Consider the following 25,712-nt stretch of genomic DNA (forward strand, 5'->3'; position numbering starts at 1 on the left):
CAAATATCCCAACACTTGGCTCCCTCTGCTGCAATCACCGGCTTACGGGTCCACCTCCCTCCTTAGGGTGAGTGCTCTTTGAAGGCAGGACCACATCTTACTCCTCAGCACCCCTGTTTCATAGCATGGAGCCCAGCATGAAAACATTCAGTAAATACTGGCTCAAATTCAGTCTTCTTCAGTAATGGTGCAGTATTTGCCCAGGCTGTGTTTAGGGTTGACTGACAACATCCCTTTCAACAAGCTGGTGATGAAAGAACAAGGTAGGGACTTCCCTGGAGGTCCAGTGGTTATGACTTCGTGCGTCCATTGCAGGGGGCACAGTTTTGATCCCTGGTTGGGGCACTAAGATCCCGCATGCCGCACAGCATGGCCAAAAAATAAAATAATTACCTCAGAAGGAGCCCATTCATTGCTGGCTGGTGCTACTTGTTGGAAAAGTCTCTCTTGTATGGAGTTGGAGTCTACCCATTTGGTGGTCGTGGTCTGCTCTGTGGTCCTGACACTCTTTCCAATGTAGGAAATGAGCACTCTTATCCTCTCTCTGGCTTTTCCTTTTCTAGGCCGTTGTAAACATGTGTCTGGAATCAATCGGGGCCGGGGGTGGGGGGAAGGAGGTGGAAGGGGAAGGGAGAGGGGACTGTTTTGGGGATTTTTGAGGTTTTGGCAGGCGTTGCAGCGTTGAGAGAGGTTGAGCTTGTTCAGCGAGGGCTTGTGGAATAGAGGAGGGCCAAGGACAGCGCCCTGGGGAGCGTTAGCGATTACAGGGTAAACGGAAGAATCGGATCCCAAGGGCAGGCTGTGGCAGAGGAGGAGGAAAACCAGGTGAGTGTAGGCACCACTCAAGCCAAATCTAAGGAGAAGAGAGTTTTAAGGAAGAGGGAGCGACCATCTCTTCTAGAGAGAGGCAAAGTAAGATGCAGGCTGAAAAGGTATTTTGGGATGTGGGAATCAGAAAGTGCTCAGAGAATGTATTGACTTGGGGCAGGGATGGGGACAGGGCATTGCAGGCTAACACATTTTGGGGGACGCACCTGAGCCTTTGGTGCTACTGTTTCTCTTGGCTGGGGGGGCAATGGTGACATCCGGCCAACTTCTCTCAGAATGCACAAGCCAGGCTGGAAGAGGCAGCCATGGGACAGAAAAGGAGGGACCAGGGAGAGGGACAGAAGTGGGCAGAGGCTGCTGGAGAAATAGAGGCACGAAGGGACTGTTCGGAGGGACAGAAGAGAAACTCTTATTCTGGCGTTTCTTTCAGACAACATCATTTACCAGGAAAGAAACCACAGCTGACCACTTTAAAAATCTTGGGTGATGGAAAAGAGAGGAAAAACGTTATTTATCGTGTGGCTGGATGACATTTCAGATACACCCTCATTTCTCTCCTGCCCTCTCTCCGTGCAAGCAGGCTCATTGCCTTAGTGGAGGCATGTGACAGAGTCGAAACAGCCAAGAAATTTTTTTAGTTTTGGTTTTACAAAAAGGGATTTTTAAATTAAAAAAAATTTTTTTTTGGTAAAGAGGCAAGGGAGTTTGGGGCCAACAGACTATGAATCTTGTAGACATTTGGGAAGAAAGAATTTTCCCCAGGCCAAAAAAAAAAAAAAAAAAAAATTCCCTGGGCTATGAGAAGGAAGATGGAGAGAAGAGAGAGAGAGATCTGGAGACGCTAAGAGCAGATGGAATGATGAGCCCTGCTTCTTGGTGTGTCCCTGGGGAGTTAGGTCCCCAGAGACTGATAGATGTTGGTTCTTTTAGGCAGTCAGGACCATCTGGCAAAAGGTGCCCAGGCCTTGAGCATGCAGAGAACCTGATGGACCCAGAGGGGCCGTGGGACAAAGAGGACCTGTGAAGATGGATATTGGATGACGTCATGCACTGCTTGAGGAAGTGAGAACCCCAGAAGGCCCAGATGGAAGCTCGGTGTCGGAAATTGGGATGGTCAGAGAGACGACAGTTTTGCTTCTTGAACCCCCAAGATGCAGGAGATGCAGAGTTAACAGAAGCCTAGATGAGAACGACTTACTGCTGGAGGCAGGGGACCAGACCATCAGGTAGGTAGAGAATGGCATATTGAAAGTATCATCATGGGTTGATTCATATCAGAGTGCTGATAATTTTTTCTTCGTTTTTATTTTCTATCTGGATGAAAAACTTACCATTTTTGTACTGTGGCAGAACAAACAGAATTGTGCCGTTCACAGTTGGTATAAGTGGTTTTGTGTATTATTATTTTTTTAAGTTACAAATGCATTGGAAGTTTCCTGGGTACTCTTTTTTAAAAATTTTATTTATTTTTATTTTTGGCTGCGTTGGGTCTTTGTTGCTGCGCACGGGCTTTAGCTGCGGCGAGCGGGGGCTGCTCTTCGTTGCAGTGCGCAGGCTTCTCATTAAGGTGGCTTCTCTTGTTGTGGAGCACGGGCTCTAGGTGCGCAGACTTCAGTAGTTGTGGCACACGGGCTCAGTAGCTGTGGCGCACGGGCTTACTTGCTCCCCGGCATGTGGGACCTTCCCGGACCAGGGCTCGAACCCGTGTCCCCAGCGTTGGCAGGCGGATTCTTAACAACTGCGCCACCAGGGAAGTCCCAGTTTTGTGTATTTTTGATGGCTCTGGTGTGTTTCTGTCTGTTATAGCTTTCTTCCCTTTGGGAAGGTCTGGGGGAATGTACCCTTTCACCCCACCCCTAAATTAGTTTGGTGCTGTTTATAGTGGGGACAGTTTGGTCATCCTGAGACCCCAGGGCGGGGATGGTAGATGGTGCTTCCCCTGGCTTTCTCTCAGATGCCTGGGTGGCTGGGTGGGTTGACTGTGAAGGCTGCAGGGACCACTCTCTTTATACACAGAAGCAGCTGGCTGGACTCTGCAAGGCGCCAGTGCCCTGAGGAAATCGGAGACTGTCTTCCAGGGGGACGGAAGCACACTCGCTGGCTAAGTAAATATCTTGGCGCTGCACTGCCCTTGGTTTTCCGGAATTTGCATTCTTGGGCCCAGCTTTTCACAGGATGGTTGGCATATGGAGAAAGAGGAAAAAAACACAAAAAACACAAAAAACAACCCAATACTCTGGCTGTAGCCCATCTGGATTCTGCCTCCCAGTTCTCCCAGAGCAGATTCCCCACCCAAATAGCAGAATGCTGGATCTGGAGCACTCTGTGTGAGCGTGCACACGTGTGTGTGAGTGTGGCAGGCCCAGGAGAAGTTGGAGGGTGTAACAGGAGGCCAAGCAGCACGGCTGGCTCCCACTTTGTTGACTTAGCGAGTCTGGCTGCAAAGCCAAGGCCTTTGGAAAGAACGGCCCCCCAGCTTCCGGCAGTTTCTGTTGAGCTGGTTCCAGGACTGAGCTAGATCCTGCAGGTGCTGATGGGCAGGAGGAGAGTTCAGTTGGGTTCCAGGGCACCAAGGTTTGGAGAGTTCCACCAGGATTTGTGCTTGCTGCGGGCCTGGGGAAAAAAACACAGCCACAGTTTCAGAAGGAGATATTTCTCTCCGTCTTACAGGATTCTCCGGTCCTCCCCTTTGAGTCAGAGAGAGAAATTTCCCCAGGAGGCAGGCTCCCACTCTCTGACCATTGCAAGGTACAGTTGGCTTTCCTTTTTTACTTTTTCTTCCACCCACCCTCCCCTTTTCTGGTGAGGTGATTTTGATTTCAAAAGCCATTTCCTCTGACAGCTTCTCATTAGCTGTTGAACAAATGTGGCAGATATAAGTCAGAGCCATGTGTTTGGCAACTCAAGGCAGGCGCCTGAATTTCTCCTGGCTGCCGCCTGTAGCGTTATTCCATCCCTCCAGCAGGTGGCAGTAAAGACCCATCGCCGCTCTGTCTCCTGCGTGACCCACGGGGAGGGAAGAGTGAGGGGCCCTGGAGGAGATGCTGAGCTTGCTCGGGGTTACCTTCCTGTCAGTGGGCTTCCTACTGGTTGGCAAGCTCACCTGTGGGTTCATGGCAGGATCTACTCCTGATTTTATAGATGGGTTTTCTCAGAAAAAGTTACTGTGAAATTTAGGGTAAGAGTCATCATTATCCCCCTCTCCCCTACCCCAGCACCTACCCCAGAGTCTGGCATATAGTAAATGCTTAATATATGCTTGCTGTGTAGATATATTTTTTTTTAAGAGAGTAGATCTTTTTATTTTTAATTAATTTATTTATTTTATTTATCTTTGGCTTCGTTGGGTCTTTGTTGCTGCGCGCGGGCTTTCTCTAGTTGCGGCGAGCAGGGGCTACTCTTCATTGCAGTGCGCGGGCTTCTCATTGCAGTGGCTTCTCATTGCGGAGCACGGGCTCTAGGCGCACGGGCTTCGGTAGGTGTGCCACGCAGGCTCAGTAGTTGTGGCTCGCAGGCTCTAGAGTGCAGGCTCAGTAGTTGTGGCACACGGGCTTAGTTGCTCCGCAGCATGTGGGATCTTCCCAGACCAGGGCTCGAACCCGTGTCCCCTGCATTGGCAGGCGGGTTCTTAACCACTGCGCCACCAGGGAAGCCCTGCTGTGTAGATTTTATCTTTAGTTGTCAATTTATTTCTGAACACCTGCTATATACTATGTACTCAGGATGGACCTGGTTTCTGCTTTCAGGGAGCTCAGAGTCTAGGGGGAAGTTGATGGCACATAAATGGACCCTTATGTTAGCACAGGAGAACTACAAAAGCCCAGGGTATGGTGGGAACCCAGAAGAAGGGGTGGGAGGTCAAGGAGACCCCTCAAAGCAGACAGCCTAGAAGCTGAGTCCTGGAGGACTTGGCCAGGAAGTGGGATGGGTGATCGCCCAGGCAGAGGGAGCTGTGTGTGCAAAGGCCCCCAGGTGTGAGAGGTCTTGTGTGTTTGGGGACATGGTGAGGGATGGTCAGGTAAGCAAGAGTCCTTGGAAGCTATGCCAAGGGGCTTGCAGGGGTCTTAGCAGGAACGTGTCCTGGGCAGATTTTCACTTTCGGAAGAACTTTCTAGTTCCTGGTGGAGACTGGTGGGAGGAGGCTGAGACTCAAGCCAGGGAGGTCAGTCGGGGCTGTAATCTAGTAAGAGAGGATGGGGACCTAAACTAGGGTGATAGCTGTGGAGATGGAGGGGAACGAACAGATTGGGACTATTTATAGAAGTGGGGACAGATTGGCTGTAAGGGTAGAGCGAGAGACAGGAAAGAGTCTGGGATGAGCTTGAGGTCCGTCCTGGCTTGGGCAACCAGGTGGATGAAACAGTCTCTTATGAGTGAATGATCTTTAGATTCATAAGACCTTTCACAGCCAGTATTTTAAGAGGAAGGTGCTCCCTGTTCCAGATGTTCAACTTTGCTCTCAGGGTTTGGAGGACTCCCCGGGGCTGTGTAGCCCTCCACCTTGAACTTCACCTGTGAAGCTCACACGTCCAGGGCACCCTCTGTCTTTCCTATGCTTGGAGAGCAGATGCTCAGGAGATGGAACCTTCTTGCACATGGTGTGTGGGGTGGATACTCTGATTGCCTCCCTTACATCCATTGCCCTCCTCTTGATGATCACCCCTTCCTCGTGTCTCTCATGGACCATGGGGAAAGCTAACCCCACCCCTGGACGTAGGGGTGGGGTATGGGGGTCAGGTCTAAGTTGACCTGTATATCTCATCTTCTGTATGAGTCTCCTAGGTCTGCTTAACAAATAACCATGAACTTGGTGGCTTAAGACAACAGAAACTTATTTTCTCACAGTTCTGGAGTCCAGAAGTTCAAAATCAAGTTATCGGCAGGGCTGTGCCCCCACTAGAGGCTCTAGGGGAGATTCTGTTCCTTAATCCCTTCAGCTTCCGGTGGCTGCCGGAATCCTTGGCTTGTAGCTGCTCAGCCCAGGCACTGCCTCCCCTTCACAAGCCTCTCCTATTCTCTTCTGTCTCTTGTAAGGATACTTGTCATCGGATTTAGGGCCTACCTGGGTTATCCAGGATGATGTCATCACAAGATCCTTAACTTAATTGCATCTACAAAGACCATTTTTCCCAATAAGGTCACATTCACAGGTCCAGGGGTTAGGAGGGAGACATATCTTTTGGGGGGCTGCCATTCAACCCACTACAGCCTCTGTGGGTGGCAAGACAATGAAATTGGGACCATGATGACATCATTGAGCCCGTATGGACCAACTCCGGAAGCCTGCCTGCTTCAGGACTATCAGTTATGCAATTCAATAAATCCTCCTTACTGCTTTGACATGACTTTCCCCCGTCGCTTGCTGCTGAATGCCTCCCGACTGATAATATGTGCCCATTTGGAGTCCTGCATGCAGGCAGTTGGGTGTGGGGAGAGATCACAGCAATTGGAATTCTCCTCTACTGGGCTCTATTGTTGACACTCTGTGTGACCTTGGGCAGACCACAGGCTCCCTGACCATCGGTTTGAATGCATAAATGGGGCCCTTGTCCCTGCAAAAGGCTCTTCAAAATGGAAGCCACTGTGGTTTCTGTTGTTATGGCCTCTGCATTCCAAGAAAGACGTAATAGAACTGGAAAGGGGCCAAACAATGGAGTGATGAAGGGCTTTTTACCATCAGGGCAAGCTCCACAGTGAGAATTCTCCAGCCGGGAAAGATGGAGGCTGAGGAGGGGACAGAACTAAAGTCCTTTATATGATAAGGCATATCCACAAGGCGGAACAGACTTGTTCCTCAAATCCCAGAGTCCTTAGAAGTCTAGAGGGGTACTCCTGAAACTTTGAGAAGTTGTTTCAGGGCAAATGATAGGAAGCGCTCTTTTCAACGGTGGAAAGGTTGACTGGAGGCATGTGGGCAGCGCGGTGTCCTGCACACGGCATCGGGGAGACCTGGGTTCCACTCCTGGCCCCAGTGGTGTGACGGTGAGCAATCCTCTTTTCTCCCTGAGTCTCAGAGTGCTCGCTGGTAAATTGAGGGGCAATAAACCTGGCAGTAAGCCAGGAGTGAACTTCTACAGACTCACCACTGCGCTCCCCACCCCCCAGCGTTGACACCCCTGAGATCAGCTTCCTGCTTGTTACTAGTTTCTATCATGGGCTCACTGCAGAACCCCTGTGCATGCATGAGATCTTCTCTCCTCTCCCTTACTCAGAACCACTTAAGCAATTCTCTCCTACCTTTCCTACGTCATCTATTTCGCCCTCCTTACCACTATCATTTCTCCCATCTGAAAACAACCCTCCCGTAATCCCACTTTTCTCTCTAGCTCCGGCCCACTTTCTCAGCCCTACTCTGCAGCAAAACACCTTGCAAGAATTGTCTGTACTTGTCTCTTTTGCTCAATGAATCTTTACAAAATGAACACACTCATGTAACTACCATCTAGGTTTTCGAAAAAAAAGGAATATTATCAATACCTCAGAAGCCCTGTCTTCCTCCCAATCACTTACCCCTCTCTACACCCCAAAATAACAACCATCCCGACTTATAACACCATAGATGAGTTTTACCTTTTTCATCTTATTGCATAAAATACTTAAATTTATCATCTTAAACATTTCAAAGCATACAATTCAGTGGCATTTAGTACACTCACAGTGTTGTGCAACCATCCCCGTGACCTAATTTCAGAACATTTTCATCACTTCAAAAGGAAACCCCACACCTATTAGCAGTCACTCCCCATCCCCCATTCTCCTCAGCCCCTGGCAACCACGAATCTGCTTTATGTCTCTATGGACTTGCCAATTCTGGACATGTCATATAAATGGAATCACACGATATATGGCCTTTTGTGTCTGGTGTCTCTCACTTAGCAAAATGTTTTCAAGGTTCATCCATGTTGTAGCATGTGTCAGTACTTCATTCCTTCTTTACGGCTGAATAACATTCTGTTGTATTTCTACACCACATTTCTGTATCCTTTCATCAGTTGATGGCCATTTGGGTTGTTTCCACCTTTTGGCGATCATGAATAGTGCTGCTTATGAACATTCATGTACAGATTTTTGTTTGAACACCAATTTTGTCTGTTTTCAAACTTTAACATTGGGCACATGATTCATATTCTTTTTTAAAAAATTAATTAATTATTTTAAATTGAAGTATAGTTTATTTACAATGTTTCAGGTATATAGCAAAGTGATCCAGTTATATATATGTATTCTTTTTCAGATTCTTTTCCATTACAAGTTATTACAGGATACTGAATATAGTTCCCTGTGCTATACAGTAGGTCCTTGTTGTTCATCTGTTTTATATATAGTAGTGTGTATCTGTTAATCCCAAACTCCTACTTTGTCCCTTCCCCCCCTTTTCCTCTTTGGTAACCATTTGTTTGTTTTCTATGCCTGTGAGTCTATTTCTGTTTTATAAATAAGTTCATTTGTATCATTTTTTTTAGATTCCACATATAAGTGATATCATATGATATTTGTCTTTCTCTGTCTGGCTTACTTCACTTAGCTGCAAATGGCATTATTTCATTCTTTTTTTATGGCTGAGTAATATTCCGTTGTACATGTATACCACATTTTCTTTATCCATTCATCTGTCGATGGACATTTAGGTTGCTTCCATGTCTTGGCTATTGTACATAGTGCTGCTATGAATATTGGGATGCATGTATCTTTTCAAATCAGAGTTTTCGTTTTTTCCAGATAGATGCCCAGGAGTGGGTTTGCTGGATCAGATTCATCTTCTTTTTCTGTCTGACTTCGTACTTTGTGAAGATTATACTCTCTAATAAGAGATTCATCCACATTACTGCATAGCAGTAGCTCGCTCATTCACATTGCTCGATAAAATGTCATTATGTGAATATATCAATTTTATCTAAGCTATTGTTGATGGGTCATGTCCAGTTCTGGGTTATTACAAAGAATGCTGTTATGAACGTTCTTGTTCATGTCTTTTGGTGAACACAGGTAGAGATTTGCTTTCAGACATATACCTAGGAGTGGAATCACTGGATCATAGATGCTGCCAAAGGGTTTTCCAAGGTTGTTGCAATTTTCACTCCCCCAGAAATATGTGAAAGTTTTACTTGCTCCACATCTTCACTAACACGTGACATTTCCACCCGAATGTTTAATAGATATCTCAAACCCAGTAAGCCCCAAACTTAACTCTTATGTTCTCCTATAAACCTGTTCCCTCTTTAGTCGATGGCAACTTTGTCCTTCCAGTTGCTCAGGCCAGAAACCTGGGAGTCACCACGATCTTCCCTTTTTTTGATACCTGACATCCAACACATCCAAAATATGACCTCATCCTTTATCCTGCTGCCATCCTTGCTGGAGCCATCGTTTCTCACCTAGATTCCTGGAATGTCTTCCTATTTGGTGTTCCAGCTTCCATTCCACATATGAGCACAGCAGCTGCCAGGGTGATCTTTTTAAAAAAAATTGTGGTAAAATATGCATAACATAAAATTTACCATTTTAACGGGTATGGTTCAGTGGCGTTAAGTACATTCATGTTGTTGTGCTACCATCGCCACAGGGTGATCCTTGTGTGCATAAGGTAGACCATGTTAATCCTCTGCTCAAACTCCTGCAATGGACCCACACTCCGGAGGAAGAGTCCAAGGTCTTACGACAGCACGCCAGGCCTTGGCCAACCTGGTCTCCTGTTATTCCTGTGATTTCATCTCCTTCTACTTCTCCTTGGCTCTCTCTACCCCAGCCCCTTGGGCCTTCTCGTGTTCCTGGAACAAGCCTGGCATGAGTCTGCCTTAGGGCCTTTGAGTTGGCGATCACCTCTGCCTGCCCGGAATACTCTGTCCCAGAGAGTCTTACGGCTCACTCTCTTGCCTCCCCCACCCCCCCAGAGTCTTGCTCAATCAGCTTGAGGATTTTTGCCCACTATCTCTGAATTTAAATATAAGAGCTGGGACTTCCCTGGCGGTCCAGTGGTTAAGACTCGGCACTTCCAGTGCAGGGGGCACGGGTTCAATCTCTGGTCGGGGAACTAAGATCCCGCATAATGTGCGGTGCAGCCAAAAAAAAAAAAAAAAAAGAATTTATCTTTAAAAAATATATATAAGAGCTGGCTTGTGGTTAAAGAATTCTCACGGTAAAGGTTTTTTGTTTGTTTGTTTTCCTTCCCACCTGCTTCCAGTGTTTAACATGGGCAATTTTCCTTGCTCCTCTGGGGGGAAAAGGAGTTTATTTCTCGCCCACTCTTGTACTGAATATGGGGCCCAGCCTTATGGGAAGCTCTCCATTTAATTCTTCACCTTGACCGGGCTGGGGTTTGTCTCCTTGTCCACGCACTCTGTGAGGCCTTGAAAACCAGTGCTCAAGATCATGTGGGTTTGACACAGGTCCTCAGGGAGAAAGCCAGCTTCTACATTCTCTCCGGTTTCCTGCTTTCCCTTCCTCTTTGGCCTCTGACTATTCTTAACCCTTTATGCCAGCTCACTTGGTGCCTTTAAAGGACTGAAAATGTTTTGTCCAGCCTTTTGACTGTTTCAGCAGGAAGTAGTTTGGGGTGTCTAGTCGGCTCTGTGGCCAGAATCAGAAGTCCGTTCAACGTCAGCTTTAGGGAGACAGCACATTGTAGGAGAAAAGACTGGGGTTCAGGAATCCTTGGTCCTGCCTTCAAACTAGCTGTGATTTTAGACCAGTCACATCACACGGACCCCCTGGGCCTCAGCTTCTCACCTGATAAAATAAGGGCTTAGGGGCGGATGGCCTCAAAGATTCTGTGATTCCACGTTAACTGACAGACCATCTCTGTTTTGATGGAGTTCATGACTGTGAGGGGAGAAAGCTCCCAGTTCAGGTGGCCTTTCTGTGTGCTCTCAATGATCTGCCAGGCCCTGGGTCTGGTTTGGGAGAGGAGATGACAAATGTGGAATGCCAGTGGTAAGAAATATGAGATGAAGGGCAATTTATCAATTCCCCAGAGACTGGGGGAGGGGCAGGGAGGAGGGAAGAGACTGACATTGCACATGGGAAAAGGGCCACGGATGCTGGGTGGGTAGTGGAGACAAGAGTATGGACATGGTGAGTCTGTGGGTGAGGATCTGCCCTTGTGCTGGTAACTTGGGTCCCCAAAAGAAGGTCCTGAAGACAGAGGCTTAGGGCTTGGCCAACAACCCCCCTTCCCTTTTTCTCCTTCCCAATCAATACATTGTTTAGTCTGGAGAGTTTTTTGGACTTCTATTAAATGAAACCACACCGTATATATTATATTGTGATTTCCCTTATTTGTTTAACATTGTGTTTATGGGATTCACTCATGAAGTTATAGCATATTTATTTTTATGGCTATGTAGTATTCCCTTGTATGAATAGAGAATATATATATATATATTTTTTAATTTTTTAATTAAAGTATAGTTGATTTACAAAGTGTTACTTTCTGCTGTACAGCAAAGTGACTCAGTTATGCACATATATACATTCTTTTTTGTATTCTTTTCCATTATGGTTTATCCCAGGATATTGAATATTGTTCCCTGTGCTATAGAGTAGGGCCTTGTTGTTTATCCATCCTATATGTAATAGTTTGCATCTACTAACCCCAAACTCCCAGTCCCTCCCTCCCCCACCCACCTCCCCCTTGGCAACCACAAGTCTGTTCCTGAATAGAGAATATATATATTTTAACCCATTCTCATGTCCACGGGTGTTTGGGCTGTTTGCAGCTTTTGTTTTTATGAGCAGTGCTGCTGTGAACATCCTGGGGCCCATGTGGTGGAAGAGATTCTCCAGGTGCATTATGACGAGTAGAACTGCCTGTTCATAGAGTGTGTGTGTACTGGGTAATGCCAAACTATCTTCCAAATACTTGGGTCCACTACTCCTCCCAGCAGTCTGTGAGTGTTCCTAACACTCCGTAGCCTCAGAGCTCTCCTCGGTGCTGGTCTGTCCACTCAGCTGTGTCCACATCTCAGAGGCCCCTTGGTCTCACTTGGCCTCTGGCCTGAGTCCCTCTGGTTTGGTCCCCCCCTCCCGCCACCCCCAGGCTGACCTGAACTTCCTGTTTCCCAGAGAGTTGGAGCCCTGGCTCATATTGTTGGCTCAGCCTCTGGGTCCAGACATAGGGCTTCAGCCTTGTCCTGGGCCCTCTGGCTCCTGGGGGTCAAGGAGGCTAGACATCACTTTCTCTTGCCAAGCCAGGTGGCCCTGGAATTTTCCAGCATGGAGGAGGCGGTGTTGTCTCCCCATACCTCCCAGAACCAGGAGTCCTTAAAGACAGCTCTAAGGGCTTTTCTTGAGGCCTTTGGGCAGATTAGCACCAGCCCTGTCAGCGCCGGCAGGAGGACGTGACATGTGTGCTGGCCGCAGGCCAGGCCACACGGATGTCTGTGCACAGTGCCAGCTCAACCAGCCGGGGGCCTCAGGTGTGCAGTGCGTGCAGAGCCGGCCCTGCCCAGCGGGGGAGCCCCGGGAGCCCACCTCCTCCTGTTGCATTCACCTTCCTGCCAGGTGCTTCCTTTCTGACAGTGGCTGCACCAGGGATGGCGCCCTGCATCCTGGGCTCGGAGGGTTTGGGTTTTTCCTTGTTGTGGGAAGGCACGACAGTGTCATGGTTCCCAACACAGGCCAACTTGGGTTAGAATCCCGGTTCTGGGACTTCCCTGGCGGTCCCGTGATTAAGACTCTGTGCTTCCACTGCAGGGGGCGTGGGTTCGATCCTTGGTTGGGGTACTAAGATCCCATATGTCCTGCAGCGCTGCCAAAAAATATATTAAAAAAAAAAAAAAAAGAATCCCGATTCTACCTCTTACCAGCTGTACTGGTGACCTAACCTCCCTCAGCCACTGTTTCCTCATTTGTAAAATGAGGACACCATCTACATCTACAGTGTTATTAAATGAGAGAATGTGTGTAAAGCATTAGTACTCTCCCTGGCACACCCTGGACCCTGAGAGCTGTTTTGGGTAGTTATTGTGACAATATAATGGTGGAAAGAACTGGGTTTAAAGCTAGAAGGACGTGGGTTTGAATCCTGATGCTGTCACCTCTTGCTTGTGTCATTTAGCCGGTCTGAGCCTCAGTTTTCCCCATCTGCAAAATGGTATATAATAAGAATTTCTACTTCACTGAAGTCATTGAACTAAAATGTGTAAAGAGCTTGGAAGAAAGTAGTTGCTTAATAAATATCAGTGACCGTTATTATTACATGAGAGGAAGGACTTTTATTTTCAGTTAAGGGAAATAGAGACACGATAACATAGAGAGTCATTATTTCCTGTGGAACAGCCCAGACTTCAAATTTTTACGTATTTGAAAATATATTATTAAAAATACATTATAAACATTTTGGAAAAGAGAAAAGGAGAAAAATATCAAGAATTCCCCCAAGGTCCCACCACCTGAACATAAGCACTGTGACCATGTTGGTGTAAAACTCTTCTGGGATTTTTCCACACGTATTTTATGAAGCAGTTGTAATAGTAGGATATACACTTTTCTGTATTCTTTTTCCTTCACTTAAACGCTGTATCATAAACATTTCCCCATGTTGCTACATGTTATTCATAATTGTAATTTTTTATGATTGCATACCATTCTTAATTAAGACCTTTATGTGTAAACTTCTCCGGTATTTCAGGTTTTTTCCTTAAGATTCCAGAAGTCAAATTACTGGGTCACAGGGCATAAACACTCTTTATAGCTTCAGATTCATGTAGCCAAGTTGCTTTCCAAAAAGGTGGTATCAATTTGAATGCAGTCATGTCTGAAAAAGCTCATCCAACTGCATATCCATTGGTACTGGGTATTATAAATACAGTTTTCTTGAGACTGATTTATGAACTAGGTCTTGTCTTTATCGGCAGCAAGCAGTTGCCAAGCCCAAAAAAGTGAAAAGGAGTTAGTAAGCCACAGCAAACTTCATTAATGCAGAATCATGGAGTTGAAAAGTTAATACCTCTTGTCTCACCTGATTTTACCTTGTGCATTTAGACTATAAAGATGGATGGATACTATATTTTAATTTAACAGAGTTTTTTAAAGTTTATTTTCTTCTGTTCTAAGAGTAAAATGTGATTATTAAACACATTTTGGAAACGACAGAAAAAGTTGAAAGATGACTCACTCTTAGTTTCAAGGGTAACATTTTAGTACATTTCCTTATTTTCTTCTAAACATTTTTCTCTTTTCACATAACTGAATATACTCTATGAATAATTTTAATTTCTTTTTTTGCTTGTTATAATATAGACATTTATTTATATAACTGTAAACATATATAGACATCCTTTTTTAGCCTATGTATTGTATTATTTTTATTGTCTTTTTTTTTTGAAAAGGAAACACATACTCATGATTTTAAAAAATTCGAATAGGGCAGGGTGTACAATAAAAAGTCTCTTTCCCACCCTTGACCTCAGTCATCCTCTCCAGAGGAACCATTGTCATAATTTTCTTGTGTATCCAGAGAAATTCTATGCATATTCAAACATAAATGGGCTTTTCTACACAAATAATAGAGTGCCAGACATACTAGTTTGCACCTTGCTTTCTTGTCTGTTTCACTTAATGTATCTTGGAAGTCATCCCACAAAAGCACATATGATTTTGACATGGTCTTTTTAATGGCTGATAAAATATATTTCATGGATGTACCGTAATATATTATCCAGTCTGCTACTGAAGACTATTCCTTTCTTTGGTTCCTATAGACAGTGTTTCAAGCAACAGTGCTGCCCTTCATGCACGTGTCAGTAACGTCTGTAGGATAAATTTGTAGCAGTGAAATTTTGCTAGGGCAGCTGATGCATTTTAAAATGTACACCCGTTAAATTTTGATAGACACCATCAGATTGCCTTCTATAGGACTTGTACCCAATTAAACTCTACCCAATAACATATAAAAGTTCCTGTTTCGGGGCTTCCCTGGTGGCACAGTGATTAAGAATCCGCCTGCCAATGCAGGGGACACGGGTTTGAGCCCTGGTCCGGGAAGATCCCACATGCCGCGGAGCATCTAAGCTCGTGCGCCACAACTACTGAGCCTGCGCTCTAGAGCCCGCGAACAACAACTACTGAGCCTTCGTGCCGCAACTAGTGAAGTGTGCACGCCTAGAGCCTGTCTGTGCTCCGCAACAAGAGAAGCCACCGCAATGAGAGGCCCGCGCACCGCAACTAGGAGTAGCCCCCGCTCACCACAACTAGAGAAAGCCTGCACGCAGCAAGGAAGACCCAACACAGCCAAAAAAAAAAAAAAAAAAAAAAAATTCCTGTTTCCGGGCTTCCCTGGTGGCGCAGTGGTTGAGAGTCTGCCTGCCAATGCAGGGGACACGGGTTCGAGCCCTGGTCTGGGAAGATCCCACATGCCGCAGAGCAGCTGGGCCCGTAAGCCACAGTTACTGAGCCTGCGCGTCTGGAGCCTGTGCTCCGCAACAAGTGAGGCCGCGGTGGTGAGAGGCCCGTGCACCGCGATGAAGAGTGGCCCCCGCTTGCCACAACTAGAGAAAGCCCTCACACAGAAACGAGGACTCAACACAGCCATAAATAAATAAATAAAATAAAATTAAAAGAATCCGCCTGCCAATGCAGGGGACATGGAGTAGAGCAACTAAGCCCGTGAGCCACAACTACTGAGCCTGCGCTCTGGAGCCCACGAGCCACAACTACTGAAGCCCGCGTGCCACAACTACTGCAGCCCACACGCCAGAGCCTGTGCTCCGCAACAAGAGAGGCCACCGCAATGAGAAGCCTGCGCACTGCAACGAAGAGTAGCCCCCGCTCGCCGCAACTAGAGAAAGCCAGTGCGCACAGCAACAAAGACCCAACGCAGCCAAAAAATAAATAAAATAAATAAGTTAAAAAAAAAAAAAAGTTCCTGTTTCTCCATACCATCACCAGCACAGAGTGTTAACAATGTCTTTGATCTTTGACAAACTGGAAGGTAAAAATTCCACGTTTAGCATAATTTTTTTTTCATGAGAAAGGCTGAATAATCTTTTTTTTATGAATTTATTTTTTTTATTTATTTTTATTTTTGGCTGCGTTGGGTCTTTGTTGCTGCACGCGGGCTTTCTCTAGTTGTGGCGAGCAGGGGCTACTCTTTGTTGCGGTGTGCGGGCTTCTTATTGCCGTGGCTTCTCTTGTTATGGAGCACGGGCTCTAGGCTCGTGGGCTTCAGTAGTTGTGGCATGTGGGCTCAGTAGTTGTGGCTCACGGGCTCTAGAGTGCAGGCTCAGTAGTTGTGGCGCATGGGCTCAGTTGCTCCACAGTATGCACGATCCTCCCAGACTAGGGATTGAACCCGTGTCCCCTGCATTGGCAGGTGGATTCTTAACCACTGCGCCACCAGGGGAGCCCTGAATAATCTTTCAAAGCCACTTATATTTTGTTTTCTGTGAACTGACTAGACTTCGCTTTTAATTACTGAGAAATATCCCAGGGGGAGGATTTACCATAATGTATCTAACAGTTACTTTATGTTTTTTCTAAACTTTCACTGTTATAAATAATAAGCATAGTGAACATCTTTTTTGTATAAAGCGTCTTCAGCACTTTGTATTGTTTTCTTGGAGTGGATTCTTGAAAATGAAATTTGTGGGTCAAAGGGTATTGGCATTTTAGAGACAGGATTGCCAAATTGCTCTTGGAAAGGCTTATACTAGTTTACAGTCCCACCAACAATGTACACGTGTGCCCAATTCACTTTTCCATTGCCAGCATTGGCTTGTCGTATTTAAAGGATCCCCCAGGACGCAGCTTCTGCAGACTTACTTTGTGCTCTAAACCAGTGTTAGCCTAACCTTTAGAGCCAGCAGACTTTCCTTCTTTGCATCACAAACCCCAATACTTCCTGTCCAACCGAGGCTCAGCTTGTTCTGGGAGGACTCACAGTTTCGCATCAGAGACGTCAGTGTCTATTTTCCTTTCTCTGTAAAACCCCACTGCCAAGTTTGTACAAATCACTGTTAGTAGAAAAACATTCCCATTGTTCCAAGAAGAGCTCAAATGCTCCTCTCCTGGATTACCAAGCAGAATAGGTTACCTATGGCCCCGGAGATGTGGGGCAGCACAGCATGCCGGGCTCTTTTTTGGGGGGCGGTGCCATCCGATTCATTCCTGCTGGGATGTGGCAAAGTCAGTGAGCGTGACACTGGGGAAGGTGCCCTGTGTGCTGGGTTCCATCAGCGCAGGTGTTACCTGGAAGAGGAGACATTTGTTTTTATCTGCTCAATACCTCTTTCCTCTTCTGATAATAGGGGCTTCTCTTGCTCTTGCAAACTACTGTATCATGACCTAGCCCTGGCCTAGTGGAATCTCCTTTCCTCTTGGCCAGAGTGACCGACTCAGGAGCAAACACTTGACCCAAGAAAGGCCAGTCACATTCCTTCCTGGAATTTGACCTTTGGGTGCTGGGAGAACGAAGTGTGTTTGGTAAGCTGGGATGATGTAGGCTTAAGGCTGTGGTGGTCCTCTTCCCCTCCATGTGGAAAATTCTGTCTGCAATAGAAGTCTGGGAATGTGGAGCTAAGGAAAGACCCACAGAGATGAGGCAGGAAACGTGGAAAGAGACTGTCTTCATGCCGGCTATTTGAGTGCTTGTCTGAAATGGATGACTCAGCCTTTGTCATCAGAAAGATTTATATTAAAACAAAAGTGGAATACTATTTTTACCTTTCAGTCTGTCAAAGATCAAAGACATGGTTAAGACTGTGCTGATGATGGTATGGGGAAACAGGTTCTTTTATATGTGTTTGGGTAGAGTTTAATCTGGTACAAGTCCTATAGAAGACCATCTGATGGTGTCTATCAAAATTTAAAGTGTACATTTTAAAACGCATCAGCTGCCCTAGCAAAATTTCACGGCTAGGAATAGATCCTACCGATATTACTGACACATGTGCATGAAGGGCACTTACAATGCAAAAGTCTAATTCACCTGGAGAGGTCAGAGAACTTGCACCTTTGAGGTGAGTGCAGGGAGTTCTGGAAAGAGGGAGCCAAGGGTTGGTACTAGAGGAAAATACCAGGCATCAGATTCAAACATTTCAGATGTTTGAGATGATAGTCAGGAGGGGGCAAGGTAGGGATTGGTGGCTGGGAATATGAGAAGCAAGTCATTGTATATATGTGGTACATATATACAATGAATATTACTCAGCCATTAAAAAGAATGAAATAATGCCATTTGCAGCAACATGGATAACCCTGGAGATTGTCATACTAAGTGAAATAAGTCAGACAGAGAAAGACAAATATCATATGATATTGCTTTTATGCGGAATCTAAAAAAAAGATACAAATGAACTTATTTACAAAGCAGAAACAGACTCACAGACTTAGAGAACAAACTTATGGTTACCAGGAGGGAAGGGTGCGGGGGAGGGATTTATTGGGAGTTTGGGATTGACATGTACACACTGCTATATTTAAAGTAGATAACCAACAAGAACCTACTGTAAAAAAGAAAAATTAAAAATAAAAAAAACTATAGATGAGGAAAAGGCCATTAAAATAAATAAAAATGGATGCAGAAGAGTATTAGAGTCTAACTGTTTTGGACTGGGAGCAAGGATGTACTCATATTTTTTAACATGATATAGATGGAGAAAAGTCTTATGTAAACTCTAATCTATACTCGTAAAACCATACTCTGAAAATCATATTCATTAATAAGTGCTGTAATTGAAGAGGGTGTTTGCCAATCAGAAGCACATAAAAAGGAGAACAGGTTGGATCATTAAAGAGATTCAAAATGCTTTACATGTAAAATAACTGATATGATTGGAGCTATTTAGAAAAGATCAAGAAAGCAATTACAACTGTTTTAAAAGTTCTTTAGTAACTGTGATGTGCAGTAGGGATGCTTGTCAATTTCTGAGGAAAAAGTGGATTAAACTAGGACCAAAGAATGAATGTGAAAAAAAAAAAAAGAAGCAAGTCAGGAAGTACAAAGTCAAAGATAAGAGAGTCGATTGCATCATCTGGGCACAAGATGATCTTGAGCTACGCTGACAGTGGACATGGTGAGGAAGAAAGCAAGAATTGCAAAGGTAAGAGTTGACAGGGGACTTCCTTGGTGGCACAGTGGTTAAGAATCCGCCTGCCAATGCAGGGGACATGGGTTTGAGCCCTGGTCCGGGAAGATCCCACATGCCGCGGAGCAACTAAGCCCGTGTGCCACAACTACTGAGCCTGCGCTCTAGAGCCCGAGAGCCACAACTACTGAGCCTGCGTGCCACAACTACTGAAGCCCGCGTGCCTAGAGCCTGTGCTTCACAACGAGAGAAGCCACCACAAGGAGAAGCCCGCGCACAGCAACGAAGAGTAGCCCCAGCTCGCCACAACTAGAGAAAGCACAGCAATGAAGACCCAACACAACCAAAAATAAATAAATAAATTTATTTAAAAAAAAAAAAAGAGTTGACAGGATTTGGTGACTGGCTGGCTAACTGTATTACAATAGTCTGCTTGTGCTGTTATAACAAAATACCACAGACTCGGTAGCTTAAACAACAGAAATGTATCTCCTCATAGCTCTGGAGGCTGGGAGTCCAAGATCAAGGTGTAGGTGGTATTAGCTTCTGATGAGGCCTCTCTCCCCAGCTTGTAGATGGTGCCTTCCTGCTCTGTGCTCACATGGCCTTTTCTTTGTTTGTGTGCACAGGGAGCACTCTGGTGTTCTTCCCCTTCTTATAAGGTCAGCAGTCCTATAGGATCAGGGCCCCACCCTCATGACCTCATCTAACCTTAATTACCTCTTTAAAGGCCCTATCTCCAAATACAGTTACATTGGGGGTTAGGGCTTCAACATACAAATTTTAGGCGGGGGAACACAGTTCACTCCATAACACTAACCGAGTAGAAATAAGATTTTGGGATAGGATGATTCACTTAATTTGTTTGGGCATATTTTTTCTGGGGCTTTAAAAAGAAATTTGTAATCATAGGTATGTGTGAATGTAAAAATTCTGGTCCTTTCACTTATCCTTTTAAACATTTCCTTGAATTGCTATGTAGTGTTCATAACTATCATTTTTAGAGGCTACGTTGCATTCCTGGTAGTACCCTAGTATTATTCCTGGTCTTAATCTTAACTAGTTTCCCTTTTCCAGCTAAACAGCTGCAAGCCCTATCCATCCTTTCTTTGCCAAGCTCATTGTAACCATTCCTTTCTCCCTATCTAATGGCCAACACCCACCATAAGGCCATGTCATTGTGTGCCATGGGCTTCCTCACTGGTCCACTGGTCATCTTGTCATTGGTTGTGTCTACTGCATTCACCCAACACAGAGGAGACAAATGAATCTTAAGGCTGTTTGTCACTCCTCTACCTTACCATTAACTGGAAGATAAAGTCCAAACTCCTTTAACTAGGCATTAGAAGTCCTCCACAATCCAATATTAAGCTAACTTGGTTACTACTCACCCACGCTGTTTCTGTGTGTTTCTTTTCTAGAGTCTGATAGACCCCTCACTGTACTTCCAACATGCCCCATCACTCCCAGGTCATTAACTTTGCTTCATTTAGATGTCCTTCTTGATCATCTAGTTTTATCCAAGTTGAGTTATCAAGACACATCTATGTGCATATTTGGCTTTCCCAGTAGACCATGACTCACTTCTATAACTTTGGCACTGGCTTATGGCCCAATCTGTAGACCCAGGTTTCTCCAGATTCACCCAAATTTCTCCAGATTCAAATCCTAGCTCTGTCATGTACAAATTTTATGACCCTGGATAAGTCACTTAACATCAAGCCTCCGTTTCCTCATCCTGTAAAATTGGGAAAATACTAGTACCCCATTCATCTGACTGTTGTGTATAACATGTATTGTACATGGTTATATGTAAAAGTCACCTCACCAGGTCCCGGGACATAAGTGCTTAATAAATCTTAGCTATTTTGATGATGATGACCACGATTAGCACTCTGGAAATATTTGTTGAATGAATTTCAGCTTCGCTCATGCACAGACAGAAAGGAGCAATGGCTTTTCTGTCTCCTTTTTGTGATCCCCAGCCTCGTCTCTAGAACCTCCTGCAACAAACGCCCGTCTTCCAGCCCTGACTCAACATAGCCCCAGAGTGAGAGGCTTTGAATGCTTGTTTCCCTCTTGGCAGCTTGAGTAGGTTTGCCCTGAAGGTCCACTAGCTTCCTTCCAGGAACCAGTTTCATGGAGTTTGATTGACGTTTCCAAACAGGACAGATATCCTGACTCACCTGGGCTGGCGCCCGCTGAGACAGTCTGCGGAAACCAGAAATGGGTTCCTTACCCACAGCCAGGACCACCACAATACCTCTTATCAGGCCTGCCCCTAATGTCAGAGGATCCCATGACAAGAAGGCAAAAGGAGGCCCACATACCATCTGTCCAAATATTTAAAAGTTGTGAATCAGGCTAACAAAGTGCTAAATGTATTCCATCCTTCTACCTTGACAAATGCACCTTCTTAATGGCAAGATCAAAAAATACATATGTGTAAATGTATATAAAAATACGTGTACAGCTATGTAATTCCTGTTACTGAAATTGGCAATGTAGTAAATATGACCGAATTTAATCATAATTGTTTCTGTCTGGATACCCTGTAGATGGGCCAGCGATGTTTGAATGAATATAATAAAAATATTTAAAAATTAAAATAGTTTTTATATGTTTCCAAAGAGTTAATTTTGAGCATTTTAGAAGAAAAGTATATTAAAATTAAAAAGTACCCATGAACCTCCCCATTTATTTAGATCTTTAATGTTTTTCAAAAGAATTTTATAATTTTCTCCATAAAGCACTTACATAGTTTTTGTTAGATTTATTCATTTCAGTTTATATTTTTGGCATGATTATCTTTTTAATAATTACTTTTTTATTTGTTACTGATTGTAGAAATTCATTGACTTTTGTATATTAATTTCTTATTCAGCCAACTTGCTGAAATCTTATTAAAACGAATAATTTCTCTATAGATTTTTGTGTTTTCCATGTAGCGATAATATATATGAATATTGAATGTTTGATTTATTGTTTTCCAATCCTTATACCTTTAGCTCTCTTCCTCCAATACAGTGCTGAATGAAAATGTTAGCCGACATTCTTTTCTTGGCCTCAAAGGGAAAACATTCAATGTTTCACATTAAATAGGATTTTTGTTGCCAATTTTCTGTAGATACTCTTTAGGGGTTGAGGAAATTCTACTAGATTTCTAAGGATTTTTAAAATATTTTTTTCATGAATGAATATTTAAATTTATCAAAAATTTTCCATTTACTGAGATGATCATATCATTTTTCTCCTTTAAATCTTTGAATTATATGAATTGGTCTTCTAACATTAAAACAATCTTGGATTCCTGCAATAAGCTGAACTTGGTCAAGATTGTTTTATACATTGCTGGAATTGTTTGCTAATTTTTTAAGAAGAGTTTTGTGTCTATGTTTGTCAGTGAAATTGTCTCATAATTTTTCTTTCGTGCACTGTTCATATCAGTTTTGGTATTAATTTTAATATAAAATAAATTGGGGAGTGTTTCTTCCTTTACTGTAATTTTAAAGAGTTAATATTGGAGTTTAAATATTGGAGTTATTTGTTCCTTGAATGATAGAAGTTACTAATAAAACCGTCTGGACCTGGCGTTTTCTTTGTGGTGAGATTTTAAACTACTGATTCAATTTCTTTCTTTCTTCTTTTTTTTTTTTTTTTCACTGTCTTTGTGGGTTTTTTTTTTTTTAAACATCTTTATTGAAGTATAATTGCTTTACAATGGTGTGTTAGTTTCTGCTTTATAACAAAGTGAATCAGTTATACATATACATATGTTCCCATATCTCTTCCCTCTTGCATCTCCCTCCCTCCCACCCTCCCTATCCCACCCCTCTAGGTGGTCACAAAGCACCGAGCTGATCTCCCTGTGCTATGCGGCTGCTTCCCACTAGCTATCTGTTTTACATTTGGTAGTGTATATATGTCCATGACACTCTCTCACCCTGTCACATCTCACCCCTCCCCCTCCCCATATCCTCAAGTCCATTCTCTAGTAGGTCTGTGTCTTTATTCTCTAATATTTATTATTTATTTATTTTAGCTGCGCCAGGTCTTAGTTGCGGCATGCGGGATCTTTTAGTTGCAGCATGCAGACTTCTTAGTTGCAGCATGCAGACTTCTTAGTTGCGGCATGCGTGCTTCTTAGTTGCAGCATGCATGCAGGATCTAGTTCCCCGACCAGGGATTGAACCCGGGCCCCCTGCATTGGGAGCACAGGATCTTACCCACTGGACCACCAGGGAAGTCCCTAATTCAATTTCTTTAATGGTTATAGGATTATTCAGATTTTAAATTTCTTCTTGAGTCAGCTTATTTTTCTAGGAATTTGTCCATATGTTTCTGTTTTCAAACTTACTGGCATAAAATTGTATATAATATTCTCCATCTTTTCAATCTATGTGGCACCTGCAGTTATATGCCATTTTTCATTCCTAATATTATGCCTTCTGTTATTTTTTTCTTGATCAATTTTGACAGAGGTTTGTTAGTGTTATTAATCTTTTAAAATAACATAATTTTGGGACTTCCCTGGTGGTCCAGTGGTTAAGACTTTGTGCTTCCAATGCAAGGGGAGCAGGTTCAATCCCTGGCTGGGGAACTAAGATCCCACATGCCACGCAACTAAGATCCCATATCCCATATGCCACACAGTGTGGCCAAGAAAAAAGGAAAAAAAAACCCCATAGTTTTGGTTTTGTTGATCCTTCTGTGTATGTTTATTTTATATTTCATTATTCTCTTCTCTTATTTATATAATTTCCTTTCTTCCAACTTTCTTTGGGTTTGTTCTACTATTAGTTTCTCTATTTTTAAAAACTTATTATGTAAAAAAAACATATAAAAGTATACATTTCCTACTAGCACAGTAATGCTTTAGGTAAACTCTATAAGTTTTAACATGTAGTAGTGTTGTTATTGTAGAATTCTAAGTATTTTTAAAATTTCCACTGATATATTATTTAACCCATGACATTAAAAAATATGCCTCTTAATTTCCAAACACGTTTATTCCCCCTAGTTTTCTGTTTGTAATTGAGTTCAAATTTAATTGTACTGTTGTCAGAAAAAGTGGTCTACAGGATATCAAACTTTTGAAATTTGTTAAGACCTGAATATAATTAAATTTCTTAAATGTTCCATGTATTTCTGAAAAAATGTATACTCTAAAATAGTTGGGGGGACTTCCCTGGTGGCGCAGTGGTTAAGAATCTGCCTGCCAATGCAGGGGACACAGGTTCGATCCCTGGTCCAGGAAGATCCCACATGCCGTGGAGAAACTAAGCCGGTGCGCCACTACTGAAGCCCGCGCACCTAGAGCCCGTGCTCTGCAACAAGAGATGCCACCTTAATGAGAAGGCCGCGCACGACAACGAAGAGTAGACCCCACTTGCTGTAATTAGAGAAAGCCCGCACACAGCAACAAAGACCCTATGCAGCCAAAAGAATAATAATAAAAATAAAATAAAATAGTTGGGTCCAGTGGTATACATAACTTTAAAAAGTTAAACACCTTATAGATAAGAAAACTTCCAAACTGTTTTCTAGAGAGTTTGTACCATTTTACATTCTGACTGGCCTTGCATGTGAGTTCCAGTAGCTCCACATCCTTGCCGACATTTGGGATACTCAGTCTTCTTAATTTTAGCCATTCTAGTGGTGTATAGTGGGATCTAATTGTGGTTTTAGTTTGAGTTTCCCTGACGACCAATGATGTTGAGCATCTTTTCATCTTTTCATGTGTTTATTTGCCATCTGTATATCTTCTTTGATGAGGTGTCTATTCAAATCTTTTGCTGTTTTCTAACTCAATTGTTTGTTTTATTGAATTATGAGTTCTTTATATATTCTGAGTTTAAGTTCTATATATTATTATGTATAATATATTCTTCATAATATATTTAATATAGTCTAGACACAGAACTTTAAAGAACTTCATCAAATGTATTTGTTGCAAATATTTTCTCCCAGTCTTACTTCCACTATAGCCATGTGACTTGTTCTCATCAATGACATGTGAGTGGAAGTGATGTGTGATGCTTGTGGGTCAACTTTTAAGAAGCAATGAAACTTTTCCACTTTTTTGTTTTCTTTCCACTTGCCATAAAGAGGCCCCAGGGGATGGTAGGGCCACAAGATGGAAGGAGCTTGGGTTCCTGTGTTACCACATGGAGAAAAGCTGCTGTCCACCAGGAACACTGAGATTAACTGCGGTGAGAAATAAATTCCTACCATATTAAGCCACTGACATTCTGGAGTTCATCTATTATAGCAACTAGTGTTTCTCTGACTAATACCTGCCTGCCTTGATTGAATTGGAGACTAAAAGTGAATTTCTAATCAGAATGATATATGTGCCTCCTCTTCAACAGATTTTTGTGTCAAGACCGTCTGAAGCTATTTCCAAAATCAGATCTTCTAGCCAGGTCAATTTATTTGTTATGGAATGATTGCTAATGTGGTTTGACGAACTACTTAAGTGAACCTTTTATTAAGTCTTTCCAGTGTTTCTTTACAATGTTAAAATAATTTTGGTGAGTTCTTCACTTGAGTTCACAAACAGGTCCACAGTGGAAAGGTTTTCAGTATTGGTTGGTTGGTTGGTTGGGTCAATGAAGTTGCTTCTGGGGCTTTAGGAGGGCTGTGTCTGATATGGCCTCCATTTAGCGAGGGCTCCATGCCAAGCACTTTGCATGGTTTCTCTTTCAGGCCTCATAACACCCTCAGGAGGTAGGAAGTATGACTCCTATTTTAAAGACAAGGAAATTGAGGCTCAGATGAAAGTAAGTCACTTGCTTAAGGCTGCACTGAGACTCGAACATGGGTGTGTCCAGCCCCAGACTTGCATTCTGTTGTCCTGGT

General features: G+C 43.7%; 1 long non-coding RNA gene across 1 annotated transcript; it reads left to right on the plus strand.

Annotated features, from left to right (window-relative positions):
• The first annotated feature begins 1,763 nt into the window (after nucleotides 1–1,763).
• LOC132355624 (uncharacterized) lies at nucleotides 1,764–25,199 on the plus strand. The gene is made up of 4 exons (XR_009499666.1): nucleotides 1,764–2,054; nucleotides 2,845–2,933; nucleotides 3,499–3,576; nucleotides 24,960–25,199. It is a non-coding gene; the product is annotated as an uncharacterized LOC132355624 (long non-coding RNA).
• The last annotated feature ends 513 nt before the right edge of the window (nucleotides 25,200–25,712 follow it).

Source organism: Balaenoptera ricei, chromosome 20 (assembly GCF_028023285.1).
Source record: "Balaenoptera ricei isolate mBalRic1 chromosome 20, mBalRic1.hap2, whole genome shotgun sequence".
Lineage (NCBI taxonomy): Eukaryota > Metazoa > Chordata > Mammalia > Artiodactyla > Balaenopteridae > Balaenoptera > Balaenoptera ricei.